Source organism: Pogona vitticeps, chromosome 2 (assembly GCF_051106095.1).
Source record: "Pogona vitticeps strain Pit_001003342236 chromosome 2, PviZW2.1, whole genome shotgun sequence".
NCBI classification, from domain to species: domain Eukaryota; kingdom Metazoa; phylum Chordata; class Lepidosauria; order Squamata; family Agamidae; genus Pogona; species Pogona vitticeps.
This window is the reverse complement of record NC_135784.1, coordinates 3,748,418-3,772,500: the sequence shown is the minus strand read 5'-3', so window position 1 is coordinate 3,772,500 and position 24,083 is coordinate 3,748,418. Positions and strand designations below refer to the sequence as shown.

At 46.9% G+C, this 24,083-nt stretch overlaps 1 long non-coding RNA gene across 2 annotated transcripts; it reads right to left on the bottom strand.

Moving 5' to 3' along the window:
- Positions 1-8,001: 8,001 nt before the first annotated feature.
- On the bottom strand, positions 8,002-23,772 carry LOC144587308 (uncharacterized). Of its 2 annotated transcripts, none has more exons than XR_013542456.1 (4): positions 22,582-23,772; positions 12,910-12,992; positions 11,734-12,292; positions 8,002-10,993 (listed from the first exon to the last, which is right to left on the bottom strand). It is a non-coding gene; the product is annotated as an uncharacterized LOC144587308 (long non-coding RNA). The 2 variants fall into 2 exon arrangements; XR_013542457.1 differs by having other exon boundaries at positions 12,910-12,989.
- Positions 23,773-24,083: the final 311 nt, after the last annotated feature.

Below are 24,083 nucleotides of genomic sequence, written 5' to 3'. Positions count from 1 at the left end.
ACCTGTCTCACGACGGTCTAAACGAAGACGACGAGAGAGCCTTCTTCATCGAACGAGGAAAAGGAGAGAACGGAGATCGCTTCAGGAGGAGAGGAACGTTTTCTGCCGAGACGAACGTCCTGGCTAACGACAAGGCCCGTGGAGGCGACGACGTTCCAGGCGATCGATTTCGAATCTTGAAAGATCATGCCATGGCCACCGTCCTGCTGTTCCCATAGCAGCCGAGATGCCCCAAAGGGCCCTACGTGGGGAGTGAGAGAAAGGGCATGGCTAAGAGAACAATCCTCCCTTGGTTTGAAAGCAGAGATGCTTAGCGGAGGAGGGGGAGACCCCAAAGAGAAGCCATCACTTCTGGTTCCAATGGTAATTCTGCCTAGACGGGGCAAAAGTGGAGACAGAGAAGAGGAGGACTGAAGTCAGATAAGGAAAGGGAAAAACGCTGCCCCACATTCTGCTGGATGTTTGCGCTCATGCAAAAGGAAGGGCGGTGGGGGTCGGATGCACGACTACCGTGCAACCAGTACCTTGTCTCTGAACCACGAGAATTTCTGTGATCATTTTTGGATGGACATTTTAGGCGCAAAAATAAACAAATGACAAAGAAACATCTGGTAATATTCTGGCCGCTGTTGTGCCCAAAACATTCAAATTCTTTCGAGTCTTAACACAGGTTTTGCTGTGCTGTTTCTCCTTGAAATAAGGATGACTCCATTTTGGCAGTTTCAGCATCAATCATTCTTTTCACTGGTGTGGTTAAAAAAATGTACATACTCCAAGGCTTCAGTTGGGATGAATGACAACTACAGTGGAGTTTCAAGTTACGGTCGGCTCCACTTAACTTTTCGAGAGCCGTACTTCTCACCCAGTTTCACTTCGACTTGCATCCAGAGAATCGACCTACGGACTAGAAGAGGGAGGTAGGAAAAGGACCAAATTCAAATTTGGCACTTTCCCCTCCTCCCCCTTCTAGTTTGTAGGACACGGATCTGCTTCCGGATGCCTTCCAGAGCTTCTCCTCTGCAATGGGAGGCATCTCGGCGGTTCCCCCCACTCCTGATAGAGCCTCCAAGCACTATCGGCAGGGGGGGGACCTCCAAGAAGCCTCCCCTGGTGATGGAGAAGCCCTGGAAGGCATCCGGAGGTCCCACGCCGCTGCCACAGGAAGCCGAGCCATGCTCGGCGATCCTGGCCATCCTCGGACACCCAGGAGTCCGAGCCTGGCTGCGATTGCCCGATGCAGGTCAGCTCCTGGCGGCGGTGGCGGTGCCAGGGGACCTCCTGATGCCTTCCAGGCTTTCTCTTTCACCATGGAAGGCTTCTTGGAGGTTCCCCCCAGTGTCGATAGTACTTCAGAAGCACTATCAGCGTTGGGGGGGGTAACCTCTGAGAAGCCTTCCATGGCAGCAGGGAAGACCTGCCGAGGTGTCCCGCCCTGCTGACGGAGGCTTTTCCAGGGTAGACCGGATCTACCATGGAAGGGCTCCCTCTGGTAGGCCCGGTCTACTGCCGGGGGGAGTAGACAGGGCCTACCGTATAAGTCCTCCCCGGTAGGTCCGGTCTACCAGACTTTTCCCCATGCATGAGACCGAGCCTACCGGGGGGAAGCCGTCCACTGGTACGGCCGGTTTACTAGGCTTTCCCGGGCACTAGACCGCGCCTACAGGGGGAAGCCATCCCCTGGTAGGGACGGTCTTCCAGGCTTCATACCAGGCAGCAGACCGAGTCTACTGGGGGAGCTGTACTCTGATAGGTCCGGTCTACCAGGCTTTCCTGGGCACTAGACCATGTCTACCGGGGGGACCCATCCCCTGGTAGGTCCGGTCTACCAGACTTTCCCCCCCCCGGCAGTAGACTGGGCCTACCGGGGAAAGCCCTCCTCTGGAAGGCCTGGTCCACCCTGGGAAAGCGTTTGTTGGTGGGGGTGGGGAAGCTCCAAGATGCCTCTGGCAGCGGTGCCAAAGCCCTCAGAGTCCGATGACAGCAGCTTTGGAAATGTAACTTTCCTTTTAAATTTTTTTGTGGGGGGGTCCTTTTCTTGGGCTGGTTACGGATTAAATGGTTTTCATTGCATTCCTATGAGGAATGCATTTTCGACCTACGGACCCCATTCCAATACAAATTAATTCCATAGGTCGAGGGTCCACTGTACATGAGATGCCCTGCTGCTGTGGTGGTGCCCCTTTTTGACAAATAAAAGCTGTCCTTCATGTGGACAGACCAGCGTGAATGCTCCTTTTTTTCCTTTCCTCCAGTTTACAAAAATTATCATGCAAATTTGTTTCAGCATACCTTGTTTCCCCGGAAATAAGACAGGGTCTTATAGTAATTATTGCTCCAAAAATGCATTAAGGCTTATTTTCAGGGAATGTTATGATTTTTTCATGTACAACAATCTACGTTTATTAAAATATAGTTCTGACATCTTCTGGTTGCTACACAATGGTGGAGGTTTAAATTAACAGGGGCTTATATTTGGGGTTCGTTCGTTCGTTTAGTCGTTTAGTTTAGTCGTGTCCGACTCTTCGTGACCCCATGGACCAGAGCACGCCAGGCCCTCCTATCTTCTACTGCCTCCCGGTGTTGTGTCAAATTCATGTTGGTTGCTTCGCAGACACTGTCCAGCCATCTCATCCTCGGTCGTCCCCTTCTCCTCTTGCCATCACACTTTCCCAACATCAGGGTCTGTCCATTTTAGTTCACTGATGCCCAGGATGTCGATGTTTATTCTTGCCATCTCCTATTTGACCACCTCCAGCTTCCCCAGATTCATAGATCTTACATTCCAGGTTCCTAGAATGGTCCTCACCGACCATTCTAGGAACCGCCTAGAGTGGTCCTCACCGACCAGATAGGCGGGGTATAAATTAAATAAATGAAAATCCTATGCAGTATTTTTCTTTGCAGCATTGGATTTTCCTTTCACTTCCAGGCGCGTCTACAGCTGAGCGTCCTTTTGGCTTTGGCCCAACCACTTCATTAGCTCTGGAGCTACTTGTACTTGTCCTCCACTCTTCCTCAGTAGCATGTTGAACACCTTCCGACCTGAGGGTCCCGTCTTCCAGCGTCATATCTTTTAGCCTTTAGTTTCTGATCATGGGGCATTCTTGGCAAAGATACTGGAGTGGCATTGCCAGTTCCTACTCCAGGTGGACTGCGTTTAGTCGGAACTCTCCACTATGTCCTGTCCGTCTTGGGTGTCCCTGCATGGCATAGCCCATAGCTTTTCTGAGTTACTCAAGCCCCTTCGCCACGAGAAGGCAGCAATCCGTGAAGGGGTATATTTGGGGTACGGCTTATATTATGAGCATCCTGAAAAATCATACTAGGGCTTATTTTCAGGTTAGGTCTTATTTTAGGGGAAACAGGGTATATGACAACCCCCCCCCCCGGAACTCCAAAAAGAGAAGTCTTCTGGCAACTGTTAACAAATTTTTGGACATGAATATGGTCAAAAGCAACCAAATGGATTTTCTAACGTGATCTAGAAGAAAATGTTGAACTGGTCGGCAACTGTTCAGTAACTTCATGCGAGTACCGTGGAACTCAAAACTGAAATTTTAAAAAAAGGCCCCCCAGATGAAAATTTGCTCTCTGCTATGAATCTGAAATTTAAAGTCTGCAGATCTACGAATTATATTACAAACAATGGCCAATCTTGCACTGTTGAAGATCCAAAATGCTGATGTATAAGGGCTGTATATTGTAAACTTGCACTCAGAAGAACATTTTGATGTTTAGATAAAAACAAAAGAAAAGTAAAAAATAATTTTAAAAATAAAATAACAAATAAAAAAGAGAAAGCCGTAATGGCACCTTAGACGCTAGTCCACGAGAGCTCGTATTAAAAAACTATAACCGTTAAAGGGTACTAGGACTAATTTTTAGTTTTTACCTATCTAACACATTACTCAATCAAGGCAGAGAGATCCAATAGATATTTATTTTCAGCTGAAAGCAAGCAAATAGGTGCAAATTTCAAACACAGAATATATGCAGAGAAGTGCACCCCCTTATTATAGCGTGCACATTTTATAAGTTCAGCTTGAAAGCAGGGAGGCAAAAGGGTGTGCAGAATGAAGGGGAAAGGAAGGCTACAGGTGCCTAGGCAATGGGCAGTAATTCATCCTTATCGGGTTCCACGTTAGCCACCAAAATCTCTTATCAGTCTCTTATCTAATGAACAAACTCTTCATTAGGCCAGTTACTTACAAGCAGGGGAAAGGCTAAAAGATATGACACTGGAAGATGAGCCCCTCAGGTCGGAAGGCGTCCAACATACTACTGAGTGGAGGACAAGGACAAGTAGCTCCAGAGCTAAAGAAGTGGTTGGGCCAAAGCAGAAAGGATGCTCAGCTGTGGACGTGCCTGGAAGTGAAAGGAAAGTCTGATGCTGCAAAGAAGAATACTGCATAGGAACCTGGAATGTAAGATCTATGAACCTTGGCAAGCTGGATGTGGTCAAACAGGAGATTGGTAAGAATCAACATTGACACCTTGGGCATCAGTGAACTAAAATGGGTGGGAATGGGTAGATTCACTTCAATCGATTATCATATCTTCTATTGTGGGCCAGAATCCCATAGAAGAAATGGAGTAGCCCTCATAGTCAACAAAAGAGTGGGGAAAGCTGTATTGGGATACAATCTCAAAAATGATAGAATTGTTTCAATACGAATCCAAGGCACACTTTTCATCCTCACAGTAATTCAAGTTTATGCACTAACCACCCATGCTGAAGAGGCTGAAACTGACCAATTCTATGAAGACTTACAAGATGTTTTAGAACTGACACCAAAGAAAGATGTTCTTGGCATTCTAGGGGACTGGAATGCTAAATAGGGAGTCAAGAGATAAAAGGAACAACAGGGAAGTTTGGCCTTGGAGTTCAAAACACAGCAGGGCAAAGGCTAATAGAATTTTATCAAGAGAACAAACACTCTCTTCCAACAACACAAGAGGCGAATCTTCACATGGACATCACCAGATGGGCAATACCAAAATCAGATAGATTATATTCTCTGCAGCCAAAGATGGAGAAGCTATACAGTCAGCAAAAACAAGACCTGGAGCTGATTGTGGCTCTGATAATCAGCTTGTCATAGGCAAACTCAAGCTTAAACTGAAGAAATGAGTACACAGTGGAAGTGAAGAATAGATTTAAGGAACTAGATTTGGTGGACAGATTGCCCAAAGTACTATAGATGGAGGGTCATAACATTGTACAAGAAGCAGCAACAAAAACCATCCCGAAGAAAAAGAAATGCAAGAAAGCAAAGTGGCTGTCCTACGAGGCCTTACAAATAGCAGAGAAGAGAAGGGAAACAAAATAGAGGATAGATAAGGAAGGTTACAGAAAATGGAATGCAGACTTCCCAAGAATAGCAAGGAGAGACAGGAGTGCCTTCTTAAATGAACAATGCAAATATACAGAGGAAAATAACAGAAAGGAAAAAAAAAACCAGAGATCTGTTCAAGAAAGTTGGAAATATTAAAGGGACATTTTGTGCAAAGATGGACATGATAAAGGACAAAATGGTAGGGACCTCACAGAAGCAGAAGACATCAAGAAAAGGTGGCAAGAATACACAGAGGAATTATACCAGGAAGAACAATTGCTGTAAGTTCAGCAGAAGCAGAAAGAGGTTTTTCAAAGATGAACATTATATGTTCTGAGAAGAGAAGTTGCCTAACTGTTTCCAATACAGTGGTGCCTCGCTTAACGAGCGCACCGTTTAACGACAAATCCGCATAGCGATGCGGATTTTGTGAGCGTTTCGCTTACCGATTATCGCATTGCGATGTTTTTAGAACAGCTGATCGGCAGTTCCAAAGTGGCCACATCATCAACAAAATGGTTCTGCCCTCGCTTACCGAGGTGGCTAAAATGGCAGCCGGATGGGGAATCTTCACTTACTGGGTCCTAAGGGCAGGAATCCCCCCCAATCATCCTCATAATATTTTATCTCCAGCTCTCCTCCCCTCTACCTCCTCTCCAACCCCCCCCCACTGTTCATTCATTGAAAACTCCTTTCAGGGGAACACAGAGTACTTAGAGCTACAAAAGGTAAAGAGGGGGCTGCTCCCTCAATGCATTTCAAATGGGAACCAGAAAAAGAGGAAGGGGAGCTAATGGGGGGCAGGAGTGAGGAAGAGGAGAAGCCCTGGAATAGGGGAGTAAGCCCCCCCCCCGTGTATTTTGACCTCCTTCTTCTCCCACCCGGCTCCCCCTCCCTGCTTTCTTTCTACAATACTTTCCTAACCCCCCAGTTCATGAAAACATTGATTAGGAGAAAAGGGAGGAACTCTTCTTCTTATTGCCTCTCAAACAGCAACTGCGTATGTTTTTATTTTTTATTTTATTTCATTTATATTGCTCCCCAAGCCCTTAAATAAGCCAGCTCCTACCAACCTAGCAGTTTGAAAGCATGCAAACACGAGTAGATAAATAGGTACCACCAGGGTGGGAAGATAACAGCATTCTGTGTTGAGTTGCGCTGGCCACCTGACCACAGAAACTGTCTTCGGACAAACGCTGGCTTTACGGCTTGGAAACGGGGATGAGCAGCGCCCCCTAGAGTCAGACACGACTGGACTAAATGTCAAGGGGAACCTTTACCTTTATAATATCTATACTGTATTGTGTTTCTGAAGGGTCTTGCAAATTGTAACAGACCTGCAGAGTAGGACCGGATAATTTCAGTAGCAACTTAGTGACCTTCTCCAACTTCCACTGGATTTAGATGTAAGTCCTGCTATTTCTTTTTTCTTGTTGACTTATTTATTTATCTATTAAAATAAACTATAAATAATATAAACATAAACAAAATACATAAACCAAAATGCAAACTGTGTTCCCCACCACCATAATCGGGACCTCTTGTAGTAATCTTCTTCCTTTGTCTTTATTCTTCTTCTTCCTTTATTGTCCTCTTCTCCAGAACTGCATTGTTTCCTGATTTGGAGCTTTCCCTGTTCCTCTTGTTAGCACATATTCAAGAAAACTGCTCTATATATCATAAAATTTATGCGTTTTCATCTCCCCTTTCTTGACCTTCAAATTACAAGTTACAAAATTATCATTTATAGCAATGTTCCATATTTCATTATACCATTCTTCCATTTGAAATTCCAATTTTGATTTCCAATTCCAAGCTATTATTAACCTGGCTGCTGTTAATAAATTGGTAATCAACTCTCTAGTCATCATATGGTATTAAACAGTCTCAAATATTGATAATAGAGCTATCTCAGGATTACATTCTATATCTTTTCCACATATGTCATTTAATTCTTTAAAGATTAGTTTTCAAAATCCTTGTACTTTTTCACATTCAGATAACTGGTGTTAATTTTATGGGTGTCAAATACTATCGTAAGCCCAATTTTTTAAAAGAAATGTATTTTATTCTCAGTGACATAAATCGTAAAACCCTCATTTTCCACATCTTCATCCATTCTTTATCATTTATTCTTGTTCCCACACTAACTTCAATCCTTCATTCTCGGTCTCTTCTTCTAGATCTAGCAGGAATCTATACATTTTACTCACTGCACCCGTCACTGAATCAGTCATCTGAATATCTTCATATAATAGAAATTGTTCATACTTTGTATATTCTCTACTTTTGTTATACTTTTTTACCCATTCATTAGTCCATCTTTCTAACTGCATATAATTCAACTATGATATATTCTTATTTGGAAGGATTTGTTTCATTTGATCTTTTGATCTCATTTTACCCAACCAGTCGTTTATAATCTAACCACTTTTTTCTTTAAATAAGTCTACATAAACTCATATTGGCAGGACTATTCTCTATTTCAGTCACTAATCCTAATGGAGAGTTAAATGGGCATAAATTCTTTTTATACTTATACCACACATTTTAGTATTTTAAAAGGCATCATTCATTTCACTTATTTTACGTTTTTTCATTATACCAAATAGATGTTTTTCAATATCGACCTGTAGTTCTGTTGATTCAAGAGACCAGTCCTCTGTAAAAATTACATTGTTTTTATTAAGAAAATTGATTAAGATACAGTTGTGAAGCAAAAAGGCATTTAGCTTAAGACATATCCAAAAAGCTTGAATGGTTTAATAAAACTGCTGTATCTAGTTAAAACAATAACAGCTAAAATCCTATGTGATCATCTTGCTTCCAAGTTGGGCTAATCCCTCCTCCTCCTTCTGGATTCAAAAAGACAACTTGCTACATCCTGTAAACCTTCCAACACATATACCACCCAAGAACCATCATGTCACGTGCACAAAATAATCATTTTTCTACATGTCTGGGTCCACCTTCTTTATGACATTTCTAGCTATTAACCAATTAGACTGATGAGGGTGTAACACCACTCTCCACCTCTAATTCTCATGGGATCCTTTGGATCATTTGGCTAGATATCATTTATTGTCAGAATTAACCAGTTATACAAACAAGTTATAGTAACATGCCAGTCTGAGGCGAGTGTCGCTATTGACATCTACGCCACCCAAGGGCAGGTCATATACAACCAGCATTCCATCTTTGTCAGTGTCTTTTGTAGTCCGTTGTGCTTCTTGTGTATAGGTCGTAGCACCTGAGCGAGCCAGCAATAGCCAGAAGGCATTGGTCGGAGAGATCACGGGAGGATAGGCTGAGAGAATGCAGATGGCGAATAGACTTGGTGAAGAGAAGGCCTCTATTGGAGATGATGATTGGAGAGTAGCGAATTGGGATCAACGAACCATGCCATTTCTGCAGGTTGGCGGTGCAGACAGGGGAGCCATACTTGGACGATTTCAGGTCCAAGGTCTCTTGTAGGCGATGGCCACCCATGACGGATACATCCAAGAGTACCAGCTGGTTGTTGGTGAGCACCACGATGTCAGGCTTGACAAAGGACGAGCCAGATGGAATGATGGGCTCGATCTAGGTCTGTAGCTACTTGCATCTCAGGAGTCGGTCAACTCTTTGGACGATCCTGTTGTGCCGCATACACCTTGCATTGTGGGTGATTTCACAGACTTGCAGGATGTGATTCAGCATCTCAGGTTGATGGCAGGCACCACGGCAGGCTTTATCGGGGTCAGAGGGCCTCGTGCCATGCAAAGCTTAGTTGGCAGAAGACCACCACACAATTGAACCCCTTGGAGATGGTGAGGAGGGAAGACCCATTCTGGAAACTGTAACCAGTGATGTCTTACCAGGTCGACCGGTTGGCCAAAGAGATCTCTCCCATCGATTCCGAGTGTCGGTCTTTGACTGGATCAGCTTTGAAGGACAGGAATACTTGTGATGAAGCATGGAATCCCGATACCTCTGTCTCGGACTGAAGCATGAAGAAAGCCCAGAGGCGTGTCCTTGGGCAGGCGGAGCCAACTCCGAACGTGGGACTGGACGAGAATGTCCATCTTTTTGAGAGTGTTTCAATGGGCATTCCCGAGGACCAGTTCGTGTGTGAGCTTGGGGATGGCAAATTTCTTAAGGAGGTCCAGGCATTGCTAAGGCTTGAGAGGAGCCGCCGAGATCTCCTGGAGCATCTTCTCCAGTTCTGAGGTGCATTTGGGCACCACTCGACCTTTCCAGTGGAATTCAAGGCCGAGGTACCGGACTGTATCGGATGGACCGAGAGGCTGGATCTCGTCGGAGACAAGGCGGTAGGTAGATGGAAGAAGGACCATTGTCTTGTGCTTCCTGTCCTTGGCGATTGTGAGGACAATCAACTTCTTGGTGTTGAGCGACATACTGGCCCAGCACAGGGATGCTACCAAGCCATCGAGCTTCTCCTGTAGCCTCTCGGGTCTTCCTGCAAAGAGAACCAGGTCATCTGCGTAGGCTAGCACAGGGATGTTGCAACTGTCTAAGTTGAAGCCCAGATCGGGGATGACGCTTTGGAGGATGTTCTCAATCGTCATGATGAAGAGCAGGGGAGAGAGTGGATTGCCCTGTCGAACACCACGTCCGCATGTTGTAGACCTTGATTCCAGTTGGGCTACAGGATGGGCATATAGCGAGTCCAGGTACCGAGTTAGAGGAGGAGGGATACCGGAGGACTTCGCCACACTGAGCAGGGTTTGGTTGAAGACTGAGACGAAGGCCTTGGAGATGTCCAGAAAGAGCATTGATGTAGGAACCCGATCATCCTGGATCTTGCGTAGGATAGTATGGAGCAAGGAGGAGGCTTCAAAGCAGCCATCTCATTGTAGGAAAGCATGTTGTAGTTGAGAGAAATCCAGAGTGGAGGTGATGTGGCGGGCCAGAACTTTATGGAAGGCACGAAGGATGGTAGATGAGATGGAGATAGGTTGGAAGTCAGGTGGCCTGACGGGTCTTCTTTCTTGCGAAGAAACACCACTCACGATTTTGACAATTGCGAGGGGGCTGATTCCACGATGAGGAGCACACTGAAGCAGGCAGCCAGCGAGGGTTGGTCCCAGGAGAGAAGAGCAGGAAGAGTAAGTCGGTCCAGACCGGCAGCCGAATTCCCCATATCACGGAGGGCTTTGGTAACCTCAGGAGCTGTAATGCTGGATATTATGGACCAGCTCGGGGATAATGGAGGAGTGGCACTACGATGATCAGGTACCGAGGGTTCTTCGAATATCTTCGACCAGCAAATCCAATCCAGCAAACGTATCTGTGGGTCCACGGTACGCAGAGCGCCAACAACCAGAGAGGACACATGTCCTTCTTGCAAAGATGGTACAGTCTTTGCACCGTATCGTAGTTCGCCCGACGGATTTGTTTTTTGTGAGCATGGCTGGGTTAGGTTGAGACCTCTGCGTTTCGAAGGATGCTAGGTGTGAGGGAAGTGGCGCTTAGCATGGTCGTCAAGTATGGAGGTGCCTTGGGCTGGAGATAGAGCACCAGAACGAAGGTCGAGTGCCAAGGATCAAAGGTCATCTGCCCCTAGTTTGGGCTTGCGGAGACATTCAATGGCGTAGTTGAGTAGGTCGAGTCTCCAGGATGGTGTAGGGTTGGTTACTTCAGGGGGCGCACCCACTCTAGATTGGGAGGGAGGAGAAGTAGTAGTTGAGTGGCCAGGATCAGGAACCACAGTATGAGCTGAGGGTAGGATTGGGGAAGAGTGGAGGTTGGTAGAGGGAAGGCCAAGGAGATGGGAAGGGGAAGGAGTGAGGGTGACGAGAAGGAAGAAGGAAATGGGTGCGACGAGACTGGAGGGGAGATATATTGGACCGGGGGCGAAGGTGGTTGAGCGGGCACCATAGGAGAGGGAGGCGGGGATAACGAGGGTAGGGAAGGAGGCGATTGTAACGGAACCCTAGAGATGACGTCATTCCTGCCTGTCAATCAGAGGATAGAGCAAGAGGGGCGGAGTCAGAATGACAGTTAGACAGCTGGAAGAGACAGTTGAAGAGTTGGAATCAGATAGGGATAGAGAGAGTTAGGGACCAGAAGTTATTGAGAGAGTGCTAGGGTTTAGGAGTAGCTAAAAGGGGTTAAGAAAGGAAATTGAAAGAGTAGAAATATATTGAACAAGCAGGAATGAACGGAAAAGTATAACATGAGAGATATTGAAATGATCTGATATACTTTAACACCTGATTTATTATCCATGAACACCTGAAACAGTTATATTTGATTCTCCTTATGATTTTGTTCATTCATAAAAGAATGTTTGATCAAAACCCCTGATTCCTAAGTATATAACCAGCTCCTGTGTGGGGGGGACCTGAATTGGTATTAAGAGAATACCTGGTGGCAGCGAAAAGGGCGTATTTACCTTGGTAAAGCCCAAAGGTATAAAGGGCACAGCGACCATTTGAGAAGCTGGAGACGTTTCCTCAGCGACTCAGCAGATCGACCAGGGAAGAGGGTGACCAAGAGCTCACGGTGATGTTTCTTGAGCATGCCAGGTTGCCAGAGATTTGAGGCGTGACGGAGGCGGCAGGCATCATCTTTACTCGTCCAGGCCAGGCGGTTTGTAGTGAGGCGAGTGACTGCATCAGGATGTCCGTGATGGCGGTGCATGGCCAAGCTGCCGTTCTCCCAGCTGAGAGAATCAGGTCGTCCGCATACGCCAGTGTGGGAATACTGCAACCATCCAAGTTGAAACCCAAGTCGGGGATGGCACTTCTAAGAATGTCCTCATCAATTGTCATGACAAAGAGTAGGGGAGAGAGTGGATCACCGTGTCGAACACCACGTCCGCATGCTGTAGAAAATATGATGTGCTGAAGGAAGATACTGTTCCAAAGGGGGCCCCAGATTAGTTGAAAGGAGAGAGGCCTCTTCCAACCCTCTCTTCCCTTGGCCAAATAAAGGCCTTGCAGGAGCAACATCTGGATATTAAAAAGAGACAGAAGACAATTTGGGGAAGCCCCACACACCTGACCGACCAGAATTTGCCTCTAACCAAAAGACCCTGCCCTTTGGGCATCAGCACTTCAGCTAAGTAGGATTGGGAGCAATAAGAGAAACACCTGAAAATATGAGGAACAAGCTAGGGTCACCCCACCATGAACACCAAGAACGACACCCTTGACTTGAGGCTACCCTCGAGGTGAAGACTTCAGCCGACTTGACTGTCATCTGGCCCATGTCGTCCAGTCCTTGCGGGAGAGGCAGACCCAGCACTCTAGGAAAAGCTGGGGAGTCATACCTGGAGGCCTGAAGTCCATCCCTCTTGATGATGGGGGATGACCAAACAGACATGGCACCCACTCATGTAGAGACACGGCTGCTACTGCTGTACTGCAGCCAAAACTGTGCTGACGGCCCAGGGTTCAACCCCAGGGAGCTGCCTCAGGTAGCCTGCATGAGCAACTTGTAAAGTGCCTAGAGAGTGCTTGAAGCGTTAGATATAAGCAGCATGCTTTGCTTTTGCTCTGACCTTTACAATGCAGGGCATCATACTAACTGTACCTCTCATCTAAAAGAAAAGATTCAAAAGACTTGCCTTGCAAATGCTGGAGGGATGATGAATTGGATTCATCTGGTCCAGAGAAAAACAAGGAGAAATCAGCTCCGTTTCACCCGCTCCTTTGGAGAGAGAGAGAGAGAGAGAGAGAGAGAAAAGGAATCAGTTTGGGGTTTCTTGGGTAAAGGGAGCTACTTACAGTAAGTGCCTTTGTCTTTTATATATAATTTTTCACTCCCGTCCTCCCCCTCCCTCCCTCCCTCCCTCCCTCTTTCTCTCCCCCCCCATTCAATCTCTTGCCCTATCTTGGAGAGAGACGCAGGAAATAATGTTTGACCCTCAATTTCGCACCCACGCCATCCTTTTTGAGTGTGGAGAACAGGCCACCTCATACCTGTTTCAGTGCCTTCTCCCTCCTTCCTTCCCTCAGTGTCCCCCAGGGAAGATTTAAGGATTGATTGATCACATTGATTGATGGACACCCTCCCCTCTCCCTCCATCAACATAAAACTACAAAGCCAGCAACTGAATCAAGAGAGCCCCTTTTAAGATTCCCAAAAAGGCAATTACGAGAGAGAGAGAGACAGAGAGAGAGAGAGCAGAGACCTGCCAGAGTAGGGGCCTGTTTTGCTTGCCCGCTGCCCTTCCCCTTCTTCTTCCTCGCTCCCCTTTCCCACTGCCTTGCCTCCCTCCCTAGGGCCCCAGGACCGCCCTCCCAAATACGCACTCACAGGTTTCCTCCCTCCCGTGGCATTCAAAAAAGTTTTTTCCACAAAAGAACAAAGAGGAGAGGGGAGGAACGGGAAGAAGAAGGATGATGGAAACCTTCCTCCCCAATACTTGAGTCACTTGCAAGAGTTATGAAGGAGAATGAGCCTTACAAACACACACAAACGCGCACACACAAAGTCCCCCTGTTCTTTCCCCCCTGACATCCGATCCCTCCTCCCCCTCTGAAAATATCATCACCTGGGGAGGAGAAGAAAGCGACCTCAATTAGGGTCCGTGCCACAGAGACCAAATGGGAGGAGGAGATGGATTTGCAATCTGGATGGGCAGGGAGAAGATCCCTCCCCCCCTCTCCACCTTTTTTTTGGGGGGGGATTTTGCCTTCCTTCTTTGAATCCCCCAATATTTTGCACCCCTCCCCCATGGCTCCTCGCCCTGCAGGTCCTGACACGGGGAAACTCCCAAGGAGACCTCTTTGCAAGCGCCTTCCCCGGAGACCATAGAGAAGGGAAAAGGTAGACGCACCCTCTCACGTCAAAGAGGAGGCGCTCTGTCCTTCGTAGCTCTAGGTTCCCCCTCTAACCATTGAGAGAGTAGCGGTAGTACAGGTAAACACCAGAGGTTGATTACCAATAAGATCTTCCCCGAGATGATGACTACACCAAGCACAAGCCTAGTGTTGATAGTGGATATTGTATTATTTACAGAATATACAGGTATATTTACAGCTAGGTCCTTGTTCTCAGTCCCAAAGTAATGCACAACAGTTTCCAGAGAGTTTAGTGCATATATCAGAGTCAATGTCCAGTAAATAAGTTCAGTAGTCGTATACCATACGTTCTGTCCAGGAAACCAGAGTTCCTCTTCAATTCCAAGCACGTAGACACAGCTTCCTCCAGGATTCTCCAGCACAGGAACAAGATGACTCTTCTCCACGAACGACACCAACCAGCATCAACCAACAACAACCCACAGATTGTGTATGCTTGGTCTGCTAGTTTTTATCCCATGGATGACCAATCCTAGGGTTACAATCACAGCTGTTCTCATTCACCTCAGCTGTCTACATTCAAGCCTTGACAATTACTTATTGTCATCTACAAAATTTGATTTAACAATTCTATCAGGTTTAGCCTAAACCTGTCAAGGGGGAAGCTGCAGAAAGTACAACGGGAGAAGATCTGGGGGTGGTTATAAGCAAGAGCCCCCCCCATCATTTCTTACCAGGATTTACTCTTGGAGCAGCTCCGATTAGACGCTCTCCTCTATCCTCCTTCGTAGCTCTAGGTTCCCCGTCTTCTCTTCTTGAAAAAAGTGGGAAAGGAAACCTGGGAGGTGGGGAGGGGAGTTCCTGGTTTGGAGCACAAGCCAAAAACTGGAGCCAAAGGGCAGGAATTCCCCCTATCATCCTCATCATCTTCTGTCACCTGCTCTCAGCCCCTCACCCCCACCAGATCTTCATTCTGGGGAACATAGAGCTACGAAGGGGAAAGAGGGGCTTCTTCCCTTTGTGCATTTCAAGTGGGAACTGGAAAAAGAGGGAAAGGAAGCTGGGGAAGAATTGGAGGGCTAATGGGGGAGGGAGGGAAGGAGAAGAGGGGGCAACCCTGGGATGAGATGGGAAGGGTAACCCTAGAAGCTGCCCCCCACTTTGTTTCTGCTTTTTGTTGTTTAGTCATTTCAAATCCACCCCACCCCCAATGCATGAAAACATTCATTAGTAGGGCAAAAGAGAGGAACTTAGAGCTATGAAGTAAGGAAGAGGAGCTCTTCCCCTTGGCACCTGTCAAACAACAACCAGAAATAATTGTAATTTTTTAGAAATTTTATATCAGTTGAGTGAGTGTCTGCTCTTCTGGGGGGCTGAAAGCAGCCCGTGCTGGCCTCTGCCTCTCTCTTTCTTTTGAGTTTCATTCATGAAAACATTCATGTAATTTTATTTATTTTAATTGATCCCCACCCTTTGGGTGAACTTCCCTCCCTCCCTCCCTCCCTTCCTCTCTCTGGTCTCCAGAGGATGTATTATTATTATTATTATTATTATTATTATTATTATTATTATTATTATTATTATTATTATTATTATTATTATTATTATTATTATTATTATTATTATTATTATTATTATTATTATTAATATTAATATTAATATTATTAATATTAATATTAATATTATTAATATTAATATTATTAATATTAATTAATTTAATTTATACTCCGCCTATCTGGCCCACCGGACCACTCTAGGTGGCTTGCAAAGTGTTGTTCCTGGGGGTGTCCCACTTCGGGACCTGGAGAGAGGTGGGGGATTGTGGTGCACAGGGTTGTGTGTGTGTGTTGTGGCAAGAAAGAAGTGAGCAGTGAAGTGGGGGCTTTTATGTGTTGGGAGCCAGATCAATAAGCTATGAGGGAGGGGGATAGACTCTCCTTGCGACCCGGACTGCACATGATCTTCCCCAATCTGGGTCTCCACGGCACGTATGCCCGCAAGGGAAGTGAGTTTTTTTCTGGATCCCTCCCTTGGGATGAGAAAATAAGAAAATGTTATTGGTGCTATTCTCACCCCTGTATCAACCATTTCCTGTTTTCTCAAGCTGCCCCCCCCCCCAAATCTCAGCACCACCCTCTTCCCCAAATCTGAAGATGCCGGCCACAGAGACTGTCCTGTATGCAAAAATGTAGGGAGAACTTGCAGAAACCTTTCCACTGGTTTACCACGGAATCTACCAACTCAACACAATGTGAAGGTTAACTGCTCCAAGCGACTCACATCAGGAGTGGACCATGTTCTATTCTATTGAACAGAACATGGCCAACTTGACCTCCTTTCCATTCCCCCCAGCAGAGTCCAGAGCAAGCCCGTGTTTTCTCACCTCGGAGGCATGCTCCGACCACACCGCTCGCATTTGGATGCCGTTCCTGGGTCATTCCATGTCAAATCAACCAATGCATGGAGCCTTGACGTCATGGATTTGGTTCACTTTCAACAAGAAAATTTAAGTTTTTTATGATAACAATGAGATACCACCCTGAAATTTGGACTGACTAGCTAGAAGATGTGTATCTTTAAGTATGAAGTTTTTTGGGGAAAAAAATTAAAATTCCATTTTCCCAGAACTTCAAATTTAAAATTTTGTTTCAATGTGTAATTTTTTAGAAAATGTACAATTACTGTACAACATGTTGCTTATCAGTCAGAAGTCAAGCTGCCAATTCAAATTGCCTCCTCGGGCCATGTTCTGACCACCACCTCCTGCCTGCCTGCCTGCCTGCCTGCTGGGTCAAGTCGGCTCATTGGGGCAAATTCTGTACAAGTCCTGCCTGCTTTTGTTTCCAAGCGCCTCATCAGGCCAACTCCTGTTAAAGATTTCTGCCACTACTCATCCAATGGGCGAAGCCTACTTTGCTGCCAATTGCCTTGGTGCCTGATGCCTATTAAGACATGCTTTCCCACCTATGTTGCTGCCAACTACCCCAGCACCGCCTGGGGGCAAACTCCCCTTCACTGGCAAATGTGATGTTGCCGAAGACAAATGGCTTCATGCCTCTGTGGGCCTGCCAGAGGCAAACGAAGCAATCCGGTGCCAAAGATGTCTCATTCTGCTGGGGCCAAATATAATTCCCTCAATGCCATGGGCTTTTCTGTGCCACACGGCAAACTATCCTGAGGGGGGACTCAATTTGTGGGTGAATAACTCGGTGGTCTGATAGCCAATCTTCACCAAATTTGGCAGGCGTGTTGCGGAAAGACATAGGAAGCTTCACTGTTATTCTGGATTGTCAAAGTAACTGGGGGGAGCTTTCCTGGGGGGTGTCCTCCTTGTGCCTATATAATACAAGGGGGTGTTATCCAATGTTCACCAAACTTTCTGGCCTTGAAGAAAAGTGTGGTGCTTGGGGGCCAATTTTATAGCCTTTTAAAGCGAACAACAAATTGATTCATTGATTTGTTGAAGGGTATTTGTGAATTCGTATTCATTGAGTAGTCCATCGAAGTGTGGTTGTCCTGTTCATGATCTGATGGAGGGGAAAAACATGGAATTGTACACGAGATTCCAAGGTCACCACAATTGCAGAACAATCTCAGCTAGGCAGATTTCCATTGTTTGGGTCTTTATTTCTCTGGGGTTATCTGGGGGTGTTTTTTTTGTCACCCAGATGTTTTCCCTGCCCCCCCTTCACCCTCCCAGCCAAGTGGCCACTAGAAAGCCAGATGCATTAGACCTACATTGAAGGGGAAGGGGCTTATCAGCGCCCTGTAAACCATCCCTCCCCAGGTCTCCTCCCTTCAATCTTGGCCCCTGAGCCCACGTCTTGCAGTCCTACCTCCAAATACAGGGAGACCATAGAAAAGGAAAAAGGCAAAGTGCAGCCCACCCATGGAGCAGCGAGCTGGCCAAAGCGCCGTTCGCTGCTGGCTCTGGGCTGAGCGCCCACCACCTCCTCCTCGGAGGAAGAGGAGGAGGTGGAGCGGGAGAAGGGGAGCCAGGCGCCCGGCCCTTTTCCTTCGCCCACGGATCCTGGCGGCGTGGGCAGGGTGGGAGGGATCTGGATGCCTTTCAGGCATCCCGGGCTTGGATCTGTGCCACGCCCGGCTACCGCAGCCATGGTCGCACTCCGGGGAGTACAATGGGATACAATCTCAAAAATGATAGAATGATGTCAATACGAATCCAAGGCAGACCTTTCAACAGCACAATAATCCAAGTTTATGCACCAACCACCACTGCTGAGGAGACTGAAATTGAACAGTTTTATGAAGATTTACAACACCTTCTAGAACTGACACCAAAGAAAGATGTTCTTCTCATTCTAGGAGACTGGAATGCTAAAGTAGGGAACCAAGAGATAAAGGGTATAACAGGGAAGTTTGGCCTTGGAGTTCAGAATGAAGCAGGACAAAGGCTAATAGAGTTTTGTCAAGAGAACAAGCTGGTCATCACAAACACTCTTTTCCAACAACACAAGAGGCGACTCTATACATGGAAATCACCAGATGGGCAATATCGAAATCAGATTGATTATATTCTCTGCAGCCAAAGATGGAGAAGCTCTATACAGTCAGTAAAAACAAGACCTGGAGCTGACTGCGGCTCTGATCATCAGCTTCTCATAGCAAAATTCAAGCTTAGACTGAAGAGAGTAGGAAAAACCACTGGGCCACTCAGGTATAATCTAAACCAAATCCCTTATGAATACACAGTGGAAGTAAAGAACAGATTTAAAGAACTAGATTTGGTGGACTGAGTGCCTGAAGAACTTTGGATAGAGGCTCGTAACATTGTCCAGGAGGCAGCAACAAAAACCATCCCAAAGAAAAGGAAATGCAAGAAAGCAAAATGGCTGTCCAACGAGGCCTTAGAAATAGCCGAGAGGAGAAGGGAAGCAAAATGCAAGGGAGATAGGGAAAGTTACAGAAAACTGAATGCAGACTTCCAAAGAATAGCAAGGAGAGACAAGAGGGCCTTCTTAAATGAACAATGCAAAGAAATAGAGGAAAATAACAAAAAAGGAAAAACCAGAGATCTGTTCAGGAAAATCGGAGATATTAGAGGAACATTTCACGCAAAGATGGACATGATAAAGGACAAAAATGGGAGGGACCTAACAGAAGCAGAAGACATCAAGAAGAGGTGGCAAGAATACACAGAGGAATTATATCAGAAAGATGTGGATATCCCGGACAACCCAGACAATGTAGTTGCTGACCTTGAGCCAGACATCCTGGAGAGTGAAGTCAAGTGGGCCTTAGAAAGCCTGGCTAACAACAAGGCCAGTGGAGGTGATGGCATTCCAGTTGAACTATTTAAAATCTTGAAAGCTGATGCTGTTAAGGTGCTACATTCAATATGCCAGCAAGTTTGGAAAACTCAACAGTGGCCAGAGGATTGGAAAAGATCAGTCTACATCCCAACCCAAAGAAAGGCAGTGCGAAAGAATGCTCCAACTACCGTACAATTGCACTCATTTCACACGCTAGCAAGGTTATGCTCAAAATCCTCCAAGGTAGGCTTCAGCAGTATGTGGACCGAGAACTCCCAGAAGTATAAGCTGGATTCCGAAAAGGCAGAGGCACTCGAGACCAAATTGCTAACTTGCGCTGGATTATGGAGAAAGCCAGAGAGTTCCAGAAAAACATCTACTTCTGCTTCATTGACTATGCAAAAGCCTTTGACTGTGTGGACCACAACAAACTATGGCAAGTTCTTAAAGAAATGGGAGTGGCTGACCACCTTATCTATCTACTGAGAAACCTATATGTGGGACAGGAAGCAACAGTTAGAACTGGATATGGAACAACTGATTGGTTCAAAATTGGGAAAGGAGTACGACAAGGCTGTATATTGTCTGCCAGCTTATTCAACTTATATGCAGAATACATCATGCATAAGGCTGGACTGGAGAAATCCCAAACCGGAATTAAGATTGCCGGAAGAAATATCAACAACCTCCGATATGCAGATGACACCACTCTGATGGCAGAAAGTGAGGAGGAATTAAAGAACCTTGTAATGAGGGTGAAAGAGGAGAGTGCAAAAAACGGTCTGAAACTCAACATCAAAAAACCTAAGATCATGGCCACTGGTCCAATCACCTCCTGGGAAATAGAAGGGGAAGATATGGAGGCAGTGTCAAATTTTATTTTCCTGGGCTCCATGATCACTTCAGATGGAGACAGCAGCCACGAAATTAAAAGACACCTGCTTCTTGGGAGGAAAGCGATGACAAATCTTGACAGCATGTTAAAAAGCAGAGACATCACCTTGCCAACAAAAGTCCGAATAGTCAAAGCTATGGTTTTTCCTGTCGTGATGTATGGAAGTGAGAGCTGGACCATAAAGAAAGCAGACCGCCGACGAATTGATGCCTTTGAATTGTGGTGCTGGAGGAGGCTCTTGAGATTCCCCTGGACTGCAAGGAGAACAAACCGATCCGTTCTAAAGGAAATCAACCCTGAGTGCTCACTGGAAGGACAGATCCTGAAGCTGAGGCCCCAATCCTTTGGCCATTTCATGAGAAGAGAAGACTCCCTGGAAAAGACCCTGATGTTGGGAAAGTGTGATGGCAGGAGGAGAAGGGGACGACCAAGGATGAGATGGCTGGACAGTGTCTGCGAAGCAACCAATATGAATTTGATACAACTCTGGGAGGCAGTGGAAGACAGGAGGGCCTGGTGTGCTCTGGTCCATGGGGTCACGAAGAGTCGGACATGACTAAACGACTAAACGAAACCAAATAAAACACTACTAAGCTGAGCTAAGGTGGGCTATAGTGGGCTAGCCTGACCACCTTCTTCCTCCTTACTTACCTCCTCTTTACTTCATGGAGTTGAATCAAGATCAGAACAGCACTCAGATCCATTCAGCTACATTCAGTTACTTTCAGTTACAGTGGACCCTCGACATATGCACGGCTCAACGTGCGTACTTTTCGAGGTACAGACTTCTATGGCCGCAAGATTTCTAATCGACTTGTGGCCAGAGAATTGACCTACGGATCGGAAGGGGGAGGCAGGGAAAGTGCCAAATTCAAATTTAGCGCTTTTCCTGCCTCCCCCTTCCAGTCCGTAGGCCGCCAATCATGCCTCCGGATGCCTTTCAGGGCTTCTCCACGGCCATGGGTGGCATCTCTAAGGCCCCCCCCCCGCCGCCAACCATGCTTTGGACTGAGAGGCCTCCCACGGCAGCGGGGAAGGCATCTGGAGGTACCCCCTGCCGGCACTGGATGGGGGGGACTCCATAGGTCTTCCCCGCCACCATGGGAGGCCACTCGGAGGTACCCCACCCCAGCCAACACAGGCTTTCCCAGGGTGGACCTGGCCTACCAGGGAAGGGCTTACCCGGTAGGCCTGGCCTAGTCCCCGGGAAAGCCTGGGAAGTAGACCAGGCCTACTGAGGGAAGCCCTCCCCTGGTACGGCTGGTCTACCCTGGGAAAGCCTGTGTCGGCGGGGCAGGGAAATCCAAGAGGCCTCCGGCAGTGGCGGTGAAGCCCCTGGGCAGCGGCGATGGTGGTAGCGAGGGACCCCTAGAAGGCTTCAGTCAGGTAAGGTGACTGAATGCTCCCTGGAAGGACAGATCCTGAAGCTGAGGCTCCAATACAGTACTTTTGCCATCTCCTGAGAAGAGAAGACTCCCTGGAAAAGACCCTGATGTTGGGAAAGTGTGATGGCAGGAGGAGAAGGGGACGACAGAGGACTATTTCACCCAGACAAGGTGAAATATTTATTTATTTATTTATTTATTTATTTGATTTGATTTGATTTATATCCCGCCCATCTGGTATATTTATACCACTCTGAGCGGCTAACAACAACATATATACGTTAATCCATAAACATCAACTATTAACAAAACAATGCCGACGCACGGCCCATCCCAAGCGCAATGGGCCAAGAGGGAGACTCTGTGCCGGGTGGGCAAGGCTCCTCTCTCCCTGGGACTTTTCCCGCCTGTGCCCTTCCCTCCTACTTAGTTAGACTCAACCCTCACCGGAGCTGGGAGAGATGCAGGACGTGGGGGGGGGGGTCTCGCTGCCAGTGGATGATTTTGAGGGTAATTCCATCTGGAATCCAAAGAATTCGAGGATGATTCCATCTGGAATCAGAGCCGTTCACTATACAGAGAAGCCCCTACAAGCAAATGCTGGGGGTGGAGATGCAAAAGACAGAGAGAGAGAGACCCATGCTTTCAAGAGCCATGATTGTGTGTGTGTGGGGTGGTGGTGGTGGGGGTGGTTTACTTCCTCCAAGGGGGGATCGGGGCCCCCGAGACATCCCATCTCTCCCCCCCCCCCACTTGAACGATCAGAGAAGCAGAAGGCGTTGGGGGTGGGCTAATTTGCAATCTGGATTGTACAGAGAAGCCCCCCCCCCGCAGTGCAAACTCCTTGGGCGGTTTGCCTTTCTTTTTTGGAACAAAAACACACACACACCCAACATTTTGCGCGCGCACACACACACACACACACCCCGAATGGCTAACCTTCTTCCAGGTTCCGAGGCTGGAAACTCTCGAAGCTCGGCTCCCTGCAAGCTCGTTCTCCGGGGACCATAGAGATGGGAGGAGAAGGACCTGCTCCCTCATCGCTTCCGGTTCCGTTTATGAGAAAGGGGGGGAAGGGGGAGGAGCCCCTCTCTTCTCCTTCGTAGCTCTAGGTTCCCCTTCTCCTTTTCTTGCCAAAGATGGAAAAGGAGAACGGGGGGGGGCAGAGGGGGAGAGTGGAATTCAAAGTAAGACTGGGGCTGAAGGGCAGGAAATCCCTCCATCATCCTCGTCATCATCTTTTGTCGCCTGCTCTCATCACCTCCCTTCCCTCCCCCCTTCTCGTTCATTCAAGGAAACATTCTTTAGGAGGGCAAAAGGGAGGAACGTAGAGCTAAGAAGAAAATAGAGGCACTCTTCCCCTTTCGAGCTTCTCAAACAGGAACCCAAAGTGATTTCATTTATTCTTTTGAAATTCATTTCAATTGATCCCCTTTTCCTTGAGTGAGCCTGCACTGGGCTCTTCCTCTCTCTCTCAAAGGGATGCCCTTGCAAAGGGGTCTTTCCTGGGGGTGTCCCACCTGTGGACCTGGAGGGAGGGGAAGGATTGGGGTGCTAAGGTTGTGTGTGCGTATTGGGCAAGGGAGAGAAAAAAGCAAGCAGCACGCTGTGTGTGTGTGTTTCTCCTTGCGATCCGGACTGGACATGGTCTCTTCTCCCCCCCCGATCTGCATTGCACGAATGCTTGCTGTCACGACCCAGCCTCCTTGTGGGGAGCGCTTGATCAGGGGATAGAGAGCAACTAGGGAGTCTGAATCTCCTTTACAGCTGGGTGGAGTCCAGATGACCTCAGCCAGGAAGAATTACAGACCCCTTCTCACAGGTCTATCTTAAAAGATACTTGCTTACACTGAACTAAGTTCAGCAAGAATACGCACATGAGCTTTGCAGTCACCAGATCTATCAAAGCTCAGGCAGATAAGACTCTGTAACATTCTGTGGTTTCACTCTCTCCCTGGAAGCAGGCTCAGCAGACTTGCTCTTCAAAAGATCATTCTTAAGGATTTTAAGAATAATTTTTTATTGAAAATAAAAAATAGTCTTTATAGATATTCAGTTTGTTGCATAAGCAAAGCATATGTTACATTTCCATAGAATATTGCAAAGAAATCTAGGCATCATTCACTAAAGAAAAATACTAGTAAACATACCAAAAAGCTACTTTAAGGGAAAACATAGGGTACGCCCCCCCTTCTCCTTTTTTCTGAGGTTCTACATTCCGATTCCCTTTGCTCTAACATAAGGAAAAAAGACTCAAAATGGCTCCTAAGCCTCTATAGACTAAGGAACAGTCCACACGGCCAACTCCATTTTTTACTTTCTTGACACCACCCTTCCTCTTCGTCTTTCAAGATGTTGACCAATAGGTGATTAGGAAAGTCCGTTCTCATCCCGCCTTCTGTTCCCAGGAGAAGTTCAGGTGTTTTTTTAAAGGGAACACT